The sequence below is a fragment of the Pyrgilauda ruficollis genome, unplaced genomic scaffold (assembly GCF_017590135.1).
Source record: "Pyrgilauda ruficollis isolate IOZ18807 unplaced genomic scaffold, ASM1759013v1 scaffold120, whole genome shotgun sequence".
Lineage (NCBI taxonomy): Eukaryota > Metazoa > Chordata > Aves > Passeriformes > Passeridae > Pyrgilauda > Pyrgilauda ruficollis.
In genome coordinates, this window is record NW_024510322.1 from 1,183,894 (window position 1) to 1,199,503 (window position 15,610).

Below are 15,610 nucleotides of genomic sequence, written 5' to 3' on the forward strand. Positions count from 1 at the left end.
GGATATTTTTTTTCATTTGCTCAGTAATTTCCAGTTTTTCCTCAGGCTGCATTATTCACCAGTTTGAGAAACAACTTTTTTTTAAGGTTTTCATCAAAGCCTTAGCCTTGCCTTAGCTGGGCTTCAGGCAGCCAAAGTCCGTTATGTCCCAGTTATTCCTATTGTCCGTCTTTTCTCTGTGGAGGGGGAGTTTCCAGCTTCTGAGAAGTATGAATTTTTTGATAAAGTAATTTTTTTTAAAAAAAGAAATTTTGAAAAAGTAAGTTTATTCTGTGGAAATGCTTAATGCATTTAACAATTTAATTACTTAAGAAATGAGATGCTGTCAGGTGCTTTGTACTTGTTAAATATAAAGTGGAATCTCAGGTGTGTGTATGGGGTGACTGCATTGGGGCAGTGGTTGGGGAAGAAGTGTAGTCAAAGCTGCTGTCCTTGTTAATCTCTGAATGAGATCTGGAGTTTCCTCACAGTGGATCTTGCTTTCTCCTGCCCACAGAGCAGCAGCATGGAGCCTGTGCAAAGCTGATGGTAAGAAATGTCTTCTGACCCTGAAGAAAGCTGCTATAGAAAGACAGGAAAACCTGGGTCCCAGGACAGCAGATAGAAATAGGGAAGTAAATACTGATAAATAGTGGCCTTTGGCATTCCCCCTAACCTCCACCTTTCTGTACTTCCAGATAATTTGCTGCTTCAATTTTTTTCTCCCCTGACTCTGGGCTCTGGTCTTCTCTGTTTCTTGTCTTGTTGCTTGGTGACTTCAGCAACAGTCTGGCCAGAAGGACCAGGGCAGTGATTGTCCTCCTGTACTCAGCACTGGTAGTTCTGTGTCCACTTCTGGGCCCCTTAAATCAGTGGGGACATTTGAGATTCTGGAGCCTGTCCAGAGGAGGTGAACACAGCTGGGGAAGTGTTTGGGACATAAATTTTCTGAGGAGCAGCTGAGGGAGCTGGGGATGTTTATTCTGGAGAAAAGGAAGCTCAGGGGGAGCCTTGTCACTCTCTACAACTCCCTGAAAGGAGGGTGTAGCCAGGTGGGGTCAGGCTCTTCTCCCAGGGAACAAGTGACAGGACAAGGGGAAACAGTCTCAAGTTGTGCCACAGGAGGTTCGAGTTGGGCATTGGAGAGAATTTTTTTATTGCAAGGGTGGTTAAGCACTGGAATGGGCTGCCCAGGGAGGTGGCGGAATCACCATTCCTGGAAGTGTTCAAGAAACAACCAGATGTGGCACTTAGTCCTGTGTTTTAGGTGGTGGTTGATTAAAGCCCTTTCCCCTCTGATTTGATTCCCCATCAAAGCCTCGAGGAGCCTCCTCTTTTTCAGGAAATGGGTTTGTCAAAAGTAGCTGCCTTGATGGCTGAACTGAAGCAGCTGGTGGCCTGCTACAGCTCGTAACACCTGGTTTGTTAAGGTGAACACAACCTTGTGCTGATTTACCTTGAAACTTCTCTCTGCCAGCTTCTAAAGCAAGTTATAGTCCATGCAGCAGGGAGAACTTGCAGCTGAGGGTGATGACTTTACTAGTTCTCTAATATAAGTATATTTTGTGAGCCAGTGCTTCAAGGACTTGCTATTTCTCACTCAAACTTTTCCTACAGTGAGAGTGTTCTATACAACAATAATTTTCTCTTTTGGGCTTTCTGCTTGTTAAAAGAGTTGAGCTTGTGTTGCAGGTCAAAGAAGCAGCTCTGTTTGGGTATTTATTTTTCCAAAGGTGTAGACACACATTATTTACAAGGTTTCTCCATGTGTATATTATGTGTTTAAAAGGTAGGAGTGGGAGAAGAAAAAGGTATAATTATACTTACAGTGTGATGGAATAAGCCATTTATTGGCACAATGTACTAAAATGTTTTGGTCTTTCATTTGATTTCTTGATTACCAATTCATCATTCAGTTCATTCTTATCTAGTGCATCTGATGTCTGCTCAAAAAGGGTCTGCCATCATCATGCACTAGTCTTTCAAGATTTGTATTCTGTTGCCCCTTTCTTTTTTACGTTTATTCAGATCTTGTCTTTTTTTTGTCCTTTTGACATGGGATTGGTCTTGAAGGCAGATGTTAAAGAAGACTTTGGTGGTTGTAAAGTGCAATGACAGGCAGTTTATAAGCTTTCTTTGCTACTGCCAGGGCATATTTATAGGTCCTTCTTTGTTTCCTGACTGTTCAAATGAAACCAAATCATGTCTCAACCAGCTTTCAGAATCCCTGTTTAACTCCTTGAACTTCTCAGGACTTCAGAACTTCTGAAGAATACAATTTAAGTCATGAATAGGTTTTGCTGTGCTAAACAGAACAACTTCTACACACTTTTAAAAATCTCAGACCTTGTGTTTTCAGAGAACTTGCAGAAGAAATTTATCAAAACCACATCATTTTTCCAAAAAGGAATCTTATGGTAACCCACTCAGCAGTGGCAGTAAACCAAGTCCTTTGCAGAGAAGTCACACTGTTGCCTGAACAAAAACTGGTCCAAGGGAGCTTCCTGTCCTGGAAAGATTTGGGATTTCTCCGATCATTACCCTTTCTCAGTGTTCCTAAGATCTTACATGGATACATGCTTTATTTCTCTTCACTCCCACTGCATTTGGCATTGGCTATGGGCCAGGGGCCGGGGACACTCGGTGCCCCTCAGGTGATGTGTGAGCCGGTCTCCATCCAGGCAGGCCATGAGCTTCACATCCATGGCGGACCTGAGCGTCCTCCCCTGGAGCCTGCTCTCATAGCCGTCCCGCTCTGTGTGCCAGGGAGACCTCTGTGGTGGGGAATTCATCCCTGGAGAGCAGCAGAGGAGGCGGGCGAGCTGTGCAGTGAGAGTCTGGCTGGTGCCCACCAGTGAACGCGCTGCAGATGTGTCGGGCTGCGCCTGTGCCTGCGTGGGAGGGAGCAGCTGCTGCTCACAAAGGTCCCACTCAGCCCGGAAAGCGCCACGTCACGCGGGCGAGCGGCTCTGCTTGAAACAAGGGAGTGCACGTGACCTTCCTCAAGCTGGAATACGTACAAATAAAACAGGCCTGAAATAAAATGCGATTATAAACACATAATAACAACTGGGGTCTGTTTGTTGGATACGTTGCAAAAAGGAAATGGAGCTAAATTCACTGCATTAGTAGATGCCTCGCTGCAAGGATGTTGCCTGATGTTAGGCTCTAGCTTGAGAGCTTCCTTCTGAGATCCAGCTGAAGATTTGCACACATTTTAATATACCCAAATCTGAGATGCTCATCAAAAAACATCAGAATGTACAAGCAGTACTGATATGCAAAGAAATTTGCACACAGCATTTACAGACATTTGAACCAGCTCCTAACTTTATCTTTTAAGAGGAGACAAAGTTGTCTTTTGATTGTACTGAAGTATCCTTTTTTTTGAATTTTAAGTTCTTTCTTCTTGGACAAGGACCTTCTAGCAAGATCACATATGGCTGACAGCACAAGGGTTAAGGATTTGTGAGCCACACACAGCAGCTACGTCTGGCACATTTTCAATTTCTCTGCACAGCGATAGAGAGAAGCAGCAGCCTTAATTGAAGTATGTCCTCTGAAGGTAATTGCTTCAGAGATAACTAGAGGTACAAGCAGTTTGGTGACTATGTTGCTCTTAGTGTGTCTTGCAGGCTCTGTTCATCAGCAGCACAGAAACGAGTACAGAAACCCTGTGGGGTTGCAGTAATGAATGAGGTTTAGTTCTGCTTGGTCCTCAGCTCTTCATTTATACAGTCAAATGAGTCCCAGCTCTCCCACGTCAATGTCTCTGAGCTGCCCAGGGCTCTGCAGATTTGCCACTTGCCTATTTCAGATCTGCAGCCAACTGTCAAGGCTGCCGTGGGACCTGCTCTGCTCCCAGGCTCTTCCCCTCTCCAAGGCTAGGAGCCTCATGTCCCTGGGCTTCCCTCTCTCAGCCCTGGGGAACTATCAGGTTCACAAGGCAGCACCACTTGTGATGTCCCAGATGAGGCAGCCCATAGTGAGCACTGTGAGTCTGAAAGTGAGGGAGACAACCAAGGGGCATGAGAGATGAGGAAACGCTGATGTCTGCTCTTCTCTGCCTGCCCCAGAGGTCAGGGTGTGCCCCAAGAGCTTGGGATGGAGACGGGCAGCCAGCATCAGAGACTGCTCAGGGAGGTTGGATGTACACATCCATCCATCCAGCTGGATGGGATTCACCCCAAGGAGCTGACAGGGATGGACAGATTCAGCTGGGAATAACCACAGTGACTCAGAGAGGGCCTTGGAGACTGGGCCAGTGTTGTACCTCTCTTTGAGGTGGAGAGCAGGGTACAGTCAGCCTTGCCTCGAATCCTGCAGAGGTGCAGCAAATGCAGCCTCTTGAGGCCACTCCAAACATCTAATAGGGCAGGAGGGCACTAGGGAATGGTCCAAGATTCATTAAATCCAACTTGGCCTGACTGACAAAATTGCCTTCTGTGATGAAATGCCTCCTGTGGGAACTGAGAGGGGAGTAACAATGGATGCTTGACTTCAGAGAGGCTTTCAACACCATCTCATAATTTTTGGGAAAGAAGTTGCAGAAGAGCTTATCAACATCAGCAATACCATGTGAGGTGTGGCTTGGGGTCCCCTGGTTCAGAAAGTAAGTTGAGGAAATAAGATCCAGCAAAGGGCAGTCAGGATGATCCTGGGCATAGGGGACATGGTTACAAGAAGAGATACAAAGAGCTGGGATATTTTAATTTAGGGAATAGAAGGATGAGGGGTCCACAACCACTTAGTAGGGGAGTTACAAAACTAGCAGGGATCAACTCATCTCAGTAGCAGTAGATAACACTCCAGTGGGTGACAACATCAAACTGCACTTTCAGAGTTTCAGATTGAACTTCAGGAATTTTTTTTTCCCTGGGAGGGTGCTACAGCCCTGAAATAGATTAACCAGAGGCGCTGGGGTAGCTCCATCCTTGGAGGTCTTGTGCACTGGTCTAGACAAAGACACAGCTGACCGGATCCAGTGCTGGCAAAAACCCTTCTCCAAGTGGGAGGTTGAGCTGGATGACCTCCAAAGGTCCTTCTCAGCTAATATTTCTGTAATCCTGTGATTGGTTTCATTGCTTGGACTGTGGCTGCTAAGCTGGATACTCCAACAAGCTTCCTGCTCAAAAGGTTGGTCAAATAGCAGGGAAACAGAGGGTGGTCTGCACATTTTCTTTGAGCAGCAGAAATTCAGTCCTCACGATACTATTCAGCTTTGTCCTGAATGCCCCAAATTTTCACATGTGCCAGAAGCTTTGCTCAGTTCTTTCATGGGACTGGATTTAGATGCAGATTTTCAATGTCTAATTTGACAGATAAACTGGAGTTATTGCCAGCCAAACTGCCAGAATCAATACTTCTTTTGCAAGACGGTGACAACATCAGGCAGATAATGCACCAAGGGGTCTCATCCAGGCAGCAAACCCCAAGAAGTAACCTGCCTGTAGTTTGGCATGAGGTATGTGGGGAGAGGCAGAAACACTGCACCTCTGCCCACTACTGTCAGAATAGCAGAGCTGAGTTTTTTGAGCTTTTGCTATGTCCTTCAAGTCCATGGGTGTTATTTATAGTTATTTTCACTTGAAGAAAACCCTTGTTTTGCATACTTCTGTTAAATAAAAGGAGGTGAGAAACTATTTTTCAAAACATGAATTAATGGGATATTTTCAGCAAATACATACACCTGTTGCTTTCTTCAAAGACAGGATAGCATATCTGCACTGGTGAAATACTTGCCTTTCCTAATTAATGCACATTCATTTCTATGAATGAATATCAAGGAATTTAGTGGTGTAGCATGAACATGTATTCCCTGCAGGGATCTTTCCTGCTGTACTGCTCTGCACAGTACGAGACTCTTTCATTTACAGCATGATGTTCAGCATAGGTTCTTGTAGTCTCCTGTTTTTCAATTCAACATCATTTAAGTCCAATAAACAAATTGCCAGCTCTGTCCAACCTGCCTCAGGAAGAGGCAAAGTCTGCCACTTCTGAAATTAGCCAGAGCACCTATCCTAACAAACTCTTATTATTCCGTAAGGAGAAGCATTAGCCAGGATCACTTACACTCAATCAAAAACAACAACAAAAAAGAAGAGTTAAAAAGCAAACTCAGCTGCAATTCTGGTTTGCTAAAGAGTTGTACTCATATCATAAATTGTGGTAATTGTTTTTTAATTAAATTAAGTGTGCACATAGCTATATAATTAAAAAGCATGTAGGCGTTCCAGATTTCTTTAGAAACTACCCACCACTTTCAGTCTTGCTGTCTGCTTTAAGCCACAGGGCATGTGAACCAACTTTTCCAAATCTTTGGGAAAAGGAAGGGGAAGTTTTAAAACAGATGCTCCAAATTTTCAAAAAGACTGTTTTACAGCAGCCACTGGAAACTGGATCCCTGGGTACACAGTGGGATGTGCCAGAGACAGAATGGAATAGAAAGGAAAGGGTAGAGCTTTGAACTGAATTCACTGAAAGTACAGACTGACCCCCGTGCCCAGGGAAATCAGTGGCTCTGAAAGCATTTGTTGCCTTTGGAAGACAGTTTGTTCTGTGTGACTGTAAAAATGTTACATCATGACAATTCTTGCTCTTGTTGCCTTTGTTTATAAGTGATTTGTGAAATGTTATATTGGTTCAATTCTTGTCCTTGTTGCCTCTGTTTATGTGGTTGTGAGATCTCCATCTTTTATCATAGGACAGACCACGTGGGTGTTTCAGTAGGCACCCAACATTTAAGTTTCTGTGTTCTCTAATGCATGGGCTGAGCTTCTCAAGTTTTTACACGAAATGTACCTTACTTACGTGCCTCTCACTTCTAGGACTGAAGGGACAATTCTTAGTCTCCACTCTCTGTTTTCTCTAAATGAGTCACTTTGCTTTCTTGTTAGCTTTCCTTCATGACCTGCCGTATCGCATGGTTCCTAAAAACCCAACCCAAACCAAAGTAAAATGCACAGCATTCCACACAAGTTGGGTATTCCAGGTTGTAAAGAGTCACTACATATCTACATCATCACTTGGCATGCTCTGAGAGGGATAAGCTTCTCCTTGAAGCTCCAGGAGCTTGTGCCGTGGCTTTGAATGTGAGGAGAGACTGTCAGTAAATCAAGTCCCATCTCCTGAGCAAACCCTCTATCTGTTACCCACTGTGTATCATGGCTTTTGCCTACATCAGATTTTCTGGTAAGACATCCTGCCATGATGTAAGGAGATGTAAGGAGACTGAGAGCCTTACACTTCTTTTTCATGCTTCACTAACTTCATTTGGATGAGATTATTGTGGTGCTGATACTGTGCAAGGGTTCTACATTTTCAAGGCAAGTATCCTGACTGTAACTTCCAGCCACTATATTGAGATATTTCCCCTCTGAAGATGTGTTGACATTGAAATGAAGTAAATTCAGTACTTCTTCAAAGACAGACTGAACTGCTTAAGAACATGTCTGTGCAGAAGAGCACACACATTCTCTTGGCACAATTATACCAGTAAAATAAAGTGCTAGGCACCAACACAGCTCCCCACAAGGGCACTGTTGTTTTGGGATAGAAATAGGCTTTCTTTTCCCTTTCTTTTAAACTCCTTCCAAAGGGATCTTGGAAGCTCTCCGAGTGCTCTCTCCTGCCTGGGGGAGGATTTAAAGGGAGATGAGGAGCACCTGAGCCTTTGCAGTGGCTTCACCCCAAATGCCACACGTAAATCTGGAGATGCCCTGGGTCCATGATCCTCTTGGATGTGCGACATGAGTTTTTACAAGGGCTCATGACAGTCCCTGCCACTAGTTATCCTTCTAGAAAAGCCCAGCACCCCAAGACCTGCTGGGACCCCCTTCACCGTCACAGCCCATGAGACACACAAGTTGAACACTTTTACAATCACTTATACAGAAGAGCCATTTCTGATTTATACCTCAAAGATGGTTGCCTCAGAGGTTAGTTTTGGGGTTTTTTTCTGGTTTGTTTTCTTTTTAGGCTTTTTTTTTGGGGGGGTGGGGGGTGTAAGTTAAGAGCAACAGGAATATAAAGGCATGAAAGTTCCTTAGAACCTGTTTCAGCCTGTAAGTGGGTCACAAGACACAAGCGCTGAGTGAAATAACACCCACACAAATCAAATAAAAGAGTAGCTAACCTGTATTTAAGAATAATAATCTTTCTGGATGCCTTAGTCATAGATGTCTTACCAATGAAAAATTCAACACACCAAGCACTTAGTGGAGAACAGTCACAGAGTATGCCTCCAAACCCAGGTACAAAATTATCAGACTGACATTAGTAGTTAAATCACCTCCTCCCAATGCTCCAGGGACCTGGGATGCATGCAGTTTCCATCAGAAATAATGAAATTGATGAGTGTGAACCTTGGAAGTGGCTCCTAGTAAGAGCTTTATGATACTTCCAAAGTATCTCATTTGGAAGTTGGCCTCAAGAGAAAACAAAAAGAAAAATTCAACAAACAAAAGACCTGAAGAATGAGTGAGCAGGTAGCGCTGCATGAAGCCCTGCACGGACACAGCTGACATTGCTGAAAGACTGATGTTGCTGCGAAGAGCCCCGAGCTGAGCGGGGTTATCATCCAAACAGCTCCGAGAGCCTGCACCCAGCTTCCTGCCGGCAACTACAGCACAGGCCCAGCCGGCAACGCGGTCTGCTGTAATTCCCAGGGAAGTTTTGCGCGTTCCGGTGGCCGTGTCTGGCTGCTGGGAGGCTGCGGACGGGCACAGCAGTGGGTGTGCGGGGCTGGAGGCTGCGGGCGGGCACAGCAGTGGGTGTGCGGGGCTGGAGGCTGCGGGCACGGGGCTTGTCCCCGCAGCACGGCTGCTGCAGGAGCAGGGCACGAGTGAGGCCGCCTGGCGAGGCACCCACGGCAGCACCATCCCAAATGTCCGGAGGGGCTGGCTAGTTCTCGGGTTTCCTGCTGTCGGGATTACCCGAGTATCCCTTTTTCCCAGCCCGTCGGCCGAAGAAAGAGTCGGGATTCTTCGGCTCCTGTTCATAAGGTTGTTTATTGTCTATTTAAAATATTTTCTCTCAGATCCGCAGAGGTCTGATCTGCAAATCTGTCAAGGGCACACTGCCCGCCCCTGGGCTGGTGTCTACATTTTATACTATGAGTTTCGTATACTTATCATTATTTTCCAATACCTATCGTCTGTATTAGACTGTCTACTTCTACTGTAGGCCAATCTAAATGTGCCACCATCACCAAGAAGATGGAGGCTGGGAAGAAGAAGGAAGAAGCAGAGGACAACGACCATGTCCCTCCATCTTGCCCCCTAGACCCCCTATAATAAAATCCCCAAAACTCTATTTTTCACCCGGTGATTAATTCATTAGTACTCTGCTTAAACTTCTGTGACTTGTGATTCTTCATACAAAGTTGGTAATTTGCTCCATGGGTTAGGATCGAAATCCCAAGTGTCTCTGGCTTCCTGCCAGGGGCACAAGTCACGCAGGGCACCCAGAGGCGTGTCCTGGGTTCCGACAGCTAGTAAGCTAACAGACCCCTCAGCCTTCTGCTTGCTGGGCTGCCGGCCAGGGAGCTGCACGGTGCGTGGCCCAGCCCTTCGGGCCGCGCTGGCGCCGTCCGTGCCGCGGGTGTGCCCGCCGAGGCCTGCGGGCCCGCACCGGGGCTTTCCCGGCCGCGCTGCCCGGGGCCAGGCCCTGCCGGCCTGCGGCTTCTCCGGCTCCGCGCAGCTGCTGGGCTAGGCTTACTGCTCCGAGGTTTTACCGACAGAGACCAGTCTGAGCCACAATCCCTGCTGCCACGCCAGCCTGAGGTGAGCTCTCTGCCTAATCAGATCTGCCCAGCTCCTGTTGGCCCGTGTGGCAGCGGCGTGGATGAAGGGCAGCGGCAGCGGGAGGTGAATCAGAGGCATGAGTCACTCGGTTTTAACTTACCTCTTCTTCTCTGCTGGGAATCAGAGATAACTGCAGATAATGCAGTTGCTCTCCAGCTCTGGGCTTGCCCTGTTATCATCCTGTGCTTTCATGGTGAAAGGGAAGCGAGCAGGGCATCTCTCCTCCTGTACAATCACATGGTACCCGGACGTGTCTACAGAGTTCTGTCCTCCCATCAGCAATACTCTGGTTTATTTATTTATTTATTTTTTAATTGACACTAAGGACCAGAATGGGATAATTTCACAGCAAAAATGGTAACAGCTCACATGTAAGACAGCAGGAATGTTGGGCTGTTTGCACCTGTCAGAAAGGTCTGTGTGTGGTGTCCTGGCAGGAGCAATGGACCTTCCTCAGACATGCAGTTTTCCCCCACCTAGTCAAGCCTGAGTTTCACTGTGCCCTGATCCAGCAGCCCTTGAGCAAACCAAGGCAAGGACCTCTGTCCCTACAGCATCTAGTCCAGAGCCCCCACACTGATGGTGTAAATGACCAGAGTGCAGACTGGCTAAGGGGAGTGTTCTTGGTAGCCAAATTCTGGGGCACCAGAGAGAAATCCAACAGCACATCACAGAAATGTTTTCTGTATTTGTTAAGATGGCCTCGTGTTTGTCAATCAGTATACAGTCAATGCTTTCATGGTCCCACTGTTCACAGAAGATGGGTGACTCCCAGAAGTGCAATTAGTGGGGCTTTTCTTATCAAGCTGTAGTTCAGCTGTTTTTGGATGATGATGAGAACAAAAAATACTTTTATTGCCCATAAATACAGACCCTGAAATCTGTGGGAAGTTCCCTTTACCGATTGAAAACCCACTTTAGAAAGAAAACTAAAACTCCTGACCTTGAAATAGCTTCTATATTCTAAAAGCAGCACATCTAGCTGCCTGTTTCAGACATTAATCACTGCTGTATTTTTCACAGCATGTAAAATTTAAGTAATAGAATCACTGTCCCCATTGCCATTCTTGCAACTAAAAGCTGATAAATAGAAGCACTGACCTCAGCTGGTTGATTTAACCTGATGAGTCATGGTCTTGAGGCCACATATGCTTCCTCTCCTCTGCTAATATTCTTGTTCCTATTTATTTTTTTAAAGTGTGCTGGCATGCTGCGTACCATAGAATAGCTTCTCTAATGGGCAATTCCAGAAATAGAAATATCCCACTGGTTCCCTCTCCTTTGTCAGGGCTTCACAGTCCCCACTTAGTCTTGACAGAGCTGCAGCAGCTCAAAGAAACGCCAGCAGAAACAGAGGATGGGCAGAGCTCGGCTGTTGAGCAGTAAATTCCTCTTGAAGTTCTCTGTCCAAGAAGCAACCTGGCATATTCTTCCTTTTTGCATTGCAGGGACCTCAGCTGTAGAGAAAAGTGAAGCAGATGTGGGCTCTTCCACTTCAGCGGCTCTGGGAAGCCTTGTACCTGCCACAGCAGGTGGGTTCTGCCCACAGTAATAGCTTTGGTGTTGCTCTCAATGAGATTTTTCTCTGCAAAAGTCTCACTTTTTCATCAGAGCTGAACAAGAGTTCTGAATCACAGTTGGGTTGGCATTTCAGTCAGGATGGTGGCCCACAGCAGGCTCCTTGCCTTGGACTAGCATCCTCCAGGCCTGGGCACCATGCAGAAATGCAGAGTGGAAAACCCTTCTTGATCTCCTAGACAGATGTGGTTTGCAGCTCAGTGACTTTGGACATTTACACTCACAGGTACGATATTTTATGACTGGTTGTGACACTTGGTGCTGGAGTTTGGTTGGTGTGGTGGTGCTTGTCAAAGGCTGGCTTTGATGACATTGAGGGTCTTTCCACCCTTAATGATTCTGTGGTGCTGTGTATGAATGCCAGCTGTCCTCATTGCCATACCTGTGTTGACCTAAGCTGGTGAACCATGGTCCCAGGGCCGTGGGTGCTTTCTCCACCACCATCCAGATGGGTACAGGCAGGAGTGACTGTAAAAGGAAAAGGATGAGATGAGGCTGGGCAGATAGGTGTGCTCAGCACCTCCAGTCACACAGGTGTCCCATAGCAGACAGGATGCCAGTCCAGGAGGGGATGTGAAGGACTCTGGCACTTTACATCTTGGGCTAGGGAGGAATATAAAAGTGACTGATGGAAGGAGGTCTACCAGTATGTAATCTGGCATCATCAGAAATGGCATTTGCTCAATGACCTCCACCAGCCCTGTAATTACAACCTCAAAAAGACTGCAATCGATATCATTTTCAAAAGTTCTATGGCCCATGGTCCAGTGGCCTCCATGCAGACAGGAGCCTGTCTGGTTTGTAAGACAGAAACTTGGCAGAGCCCAGGCTGTCACACAAGACCCCAGAGGCCAAGGTTTTCACAGCCTGCAGGTGCTCCCAAGCAGGCCTGGCCCCTTGAAATAAAGATCTGATGGGAACTATTTCTCTACTGGCCTCCAACTGGGAGACAGAGTGAGAGGCAGGAGGCTCCTGTGCCTCTGCTGCATTCCTAGCTTGCAAACTAGGTACATGGGACATATCCTGGGAGTTACCAACCTGTTGCTGTGATGCCTTTTCCTCCCCTGTGGGCAGGTCTGTGGTGCTGCAGCTCCCTAAAGGAGTGGAGCAGGAGCAGCTGCTTGCTGAGCAGTGTTGTGCGGGTGGGGAGAGATGGGTTTGCACCTGGGTGTCCCTGGATCCCTTTGGCACCAGGTACTTGCTCAGATTGACATTGGCAAGGAAGTCTTAAAAAAAAAAAAAAAAGAAAAGAGCTGATGCAAAGGTCTTTGGCTGCCTCCTGCATAACAGGCACTTGGATCACACAAGTGTCACTTAGACCCCTTTGATACTCATGGTGTTTATGGCACTTACGCTCCTTTACTCCAAGCAAATTAACTCAAAATCAGTCTAAGCCTTCCATTAAACCTGACAGATTCATGATAAGGAGAAGGCTCATTCATTTCTCACTCTCAGAAAGAAATCGGCATATAAACACCTTTTGTGCTGATTCACTTCCATGTGGGAATTCACCAGGCTGGAGAGCCTGACGCGCTGCTCATTCTGGCCCACAGCTGGACCCGTCTCTCTTCAGGCGTATCTTCACTCCTCCCTTCTCTGGATGGTAATTCTCTGCCTTCTGACTCTTTAATGTCACTGAAATGGGATTTGTATGGGGGATATTTAGTAATATTGCATTAGTATTTGACATTTCATCTCTTGGAAGTTTTTTGATGATGTAATTTGCAAGGACATTTTTCATCACTGTAAATTGCACTCCTTCAGGACCAGTGTAGCAGTTTAATTTTCTAGGTCTGTCTTTTTGTCTCTTCCTCTCTATCAGGATTTCTGCAGATTTATTTGATTCACAGGTCCTTTGGATTTCTTATGCTTGTTACAATGCACCTGTGTCTCAATGGCACAGAAAAACATTTATTTGAAGTAACAGCTCTGGCTTGCAGGGCTTTGGATATGATACAAAAATAGAACTGTGTAGAAAACATTTTTTATTAACTTTTTCAGAATTCTAGACCCCAGGTAGTTCAAGCTGAATAACAACATGTTTGACCAAAAAAGGGGAAACCAGATATTGGTTGCTAGAAATGACCACTGAGGAAAGATCTGGGAGCTCTGAGAGATTTTTGCTGCTTCATGGGTCTCCATATCATATGCTCTGAGGACTACAGAATTCAAGCATGCAGTCTTTTTCATTAGCCAGTTAGTATATTTCTAGCCTTGGATCTCTCTTTTTCCCCCACCATGTTTATTTTTAGGGGTTTTGTTTCTTTGTTTATTTTTAACAATGACATAGAATAAATACAAAAGCAAATGTTACAGTGCAAATGCCTCAATGAAAAGATAATATTCAGAAAGGTTGCTGTGGCTGTGCAATGAGAGTCTGATAAATACTAACTGCAGACCACGCAGTTAGTGATATTCTTGTTCTTCTGGGTGTTTTTTATTATGTTTTTTTCCCAGAAAAGTTTTGTGATGAAGAATTTCTAACTGTAACAAATGAAATTTGGGGACAAACCTGTAGGAACAAAAAATAGAAACAAAAAAGGATGCTGCATATACTATACAGTTAAAAACTGACAGATTAAACTAAAAAGTCTCTTGTGAATATTGAACATCTATATGCAGTATTACAGTATTCCTGATCCACTAAGACATTCTGACAGTGCACCTAATTTCTGCCTTGCCCTCATTTACCAAGATGATTTTTCCTTTCTTCAGCACTTTACATCTGAGATTCCAAAAGCCTTGGACAGGCATCTGCCATATGGACCCTGGGGATGAACATGTAATTTTTTGTCCTTATTTGACATGGTAGAATATGAAGACATACAGTTATGGAGAACTCAAAAAAAAAAAAAACCTGTTGAGTGAGAGCTGCCTTTGGAAATGGTACATCCCTTTCAGAGCTGCTTGAATTTGCAGAAAAATCACTGCTGTTATGAGCAAAAGCTTTAAAATATCTCTTCCTTTCTTATTTTTTTCCAAGTTTAGAAAAATAGTTACTGGCAGATGGCCTGCAGTGCTCAGCACTCATTCAAACAGCACTGAAATATTAGGAATTTCTATCCATGTGTCCAGGCACACAGAGACCCACATGCACAAGCAGAGACAATTCTAGGATGGGTTTTAATGTGATTTTTCAAATCAAAGCATACTTGGAGGCAGATGTCAGACCAGATTCAAGCTAAATTTGTAGGCTGAGCTCATCAGAAGAATGGTACTATCTGACTGCAAAGGATTATAATGATGAACATGTGTGACAAGCATTTTATTGAACAACAAGTAGACTGTTTAAGGGATTTGTCTGCAGCAAGTGCTTCCTGCAAGGAGAGGACATCAGACTGGTTGTTTGTGTTATGAAATCAGGATGATCCCTTTGGTTCTGGTGGACTGTAGCCTGTGTTGGATAAAGCAGAGGGAAAGCAGGGGCAGTGCCAGTACCCAGGAACAGGGCAGTGCTGGAAGCTGGGTAGCCTTGGAGCAGTGCTTCTCCAGAACTCCTTAATCTCTTAAAACACTTCTCTTTGCACAGCCCCTGATTAATGTGATACTGACTAGGCACTGCCTCTGCTATTTGTGCATTAAGGCTGTGGACATTCCCTGCTGACAGATTGCTTTGGAAATGTTTAAGTAAGGCTTGGTATCTATTGCACAGTTATTTGATAACTCCTCGGTGCCGGTGCTCTGCAGAAAGGCTTCAATCAGGGCTTTTCTTATCATCCTGTCGAGACAGCACACACTCAACTGTTGTAAATAAAACATTCTGGTTTCTCCTATAGGTATGAGCAGATAAAGATTTTTGTTCAAAGATGAAGTTCAAATTGAAGAAGGTGCTTTTGAAATGGTAAATAGTTCTCTATACGTGGCCACATATTTAACAATGAAATCTAATGAATTCTATGACACACAGAGGCATTGCTGTAGGCAAAGGGAGGAATTGATTACCTAATAACAGAAATCAAAGAAAAGCAAACACAATGTTAGAGCTGACTTGATAAACACTGCACTTGATAAACACTGTATAAAGAGGGGGATGACTAATTTGCTGAAGAAATTAGCAAAAAGTCTTACTTTGATGAGAAGCTCTAAGATCTCTAGTGACTGATTTATTTTAACCTTAGGATTTGTCTATCTATTTCTTTGGTCTCTTGTCTACAGTCAAGATCATCCAGTGGGTGCATTTATCCTCTGAAACTGAAACAAGTGTTGATCTTGGAATTCCATGGAAGAGGATCTTTAGAGAACTGTGTCTT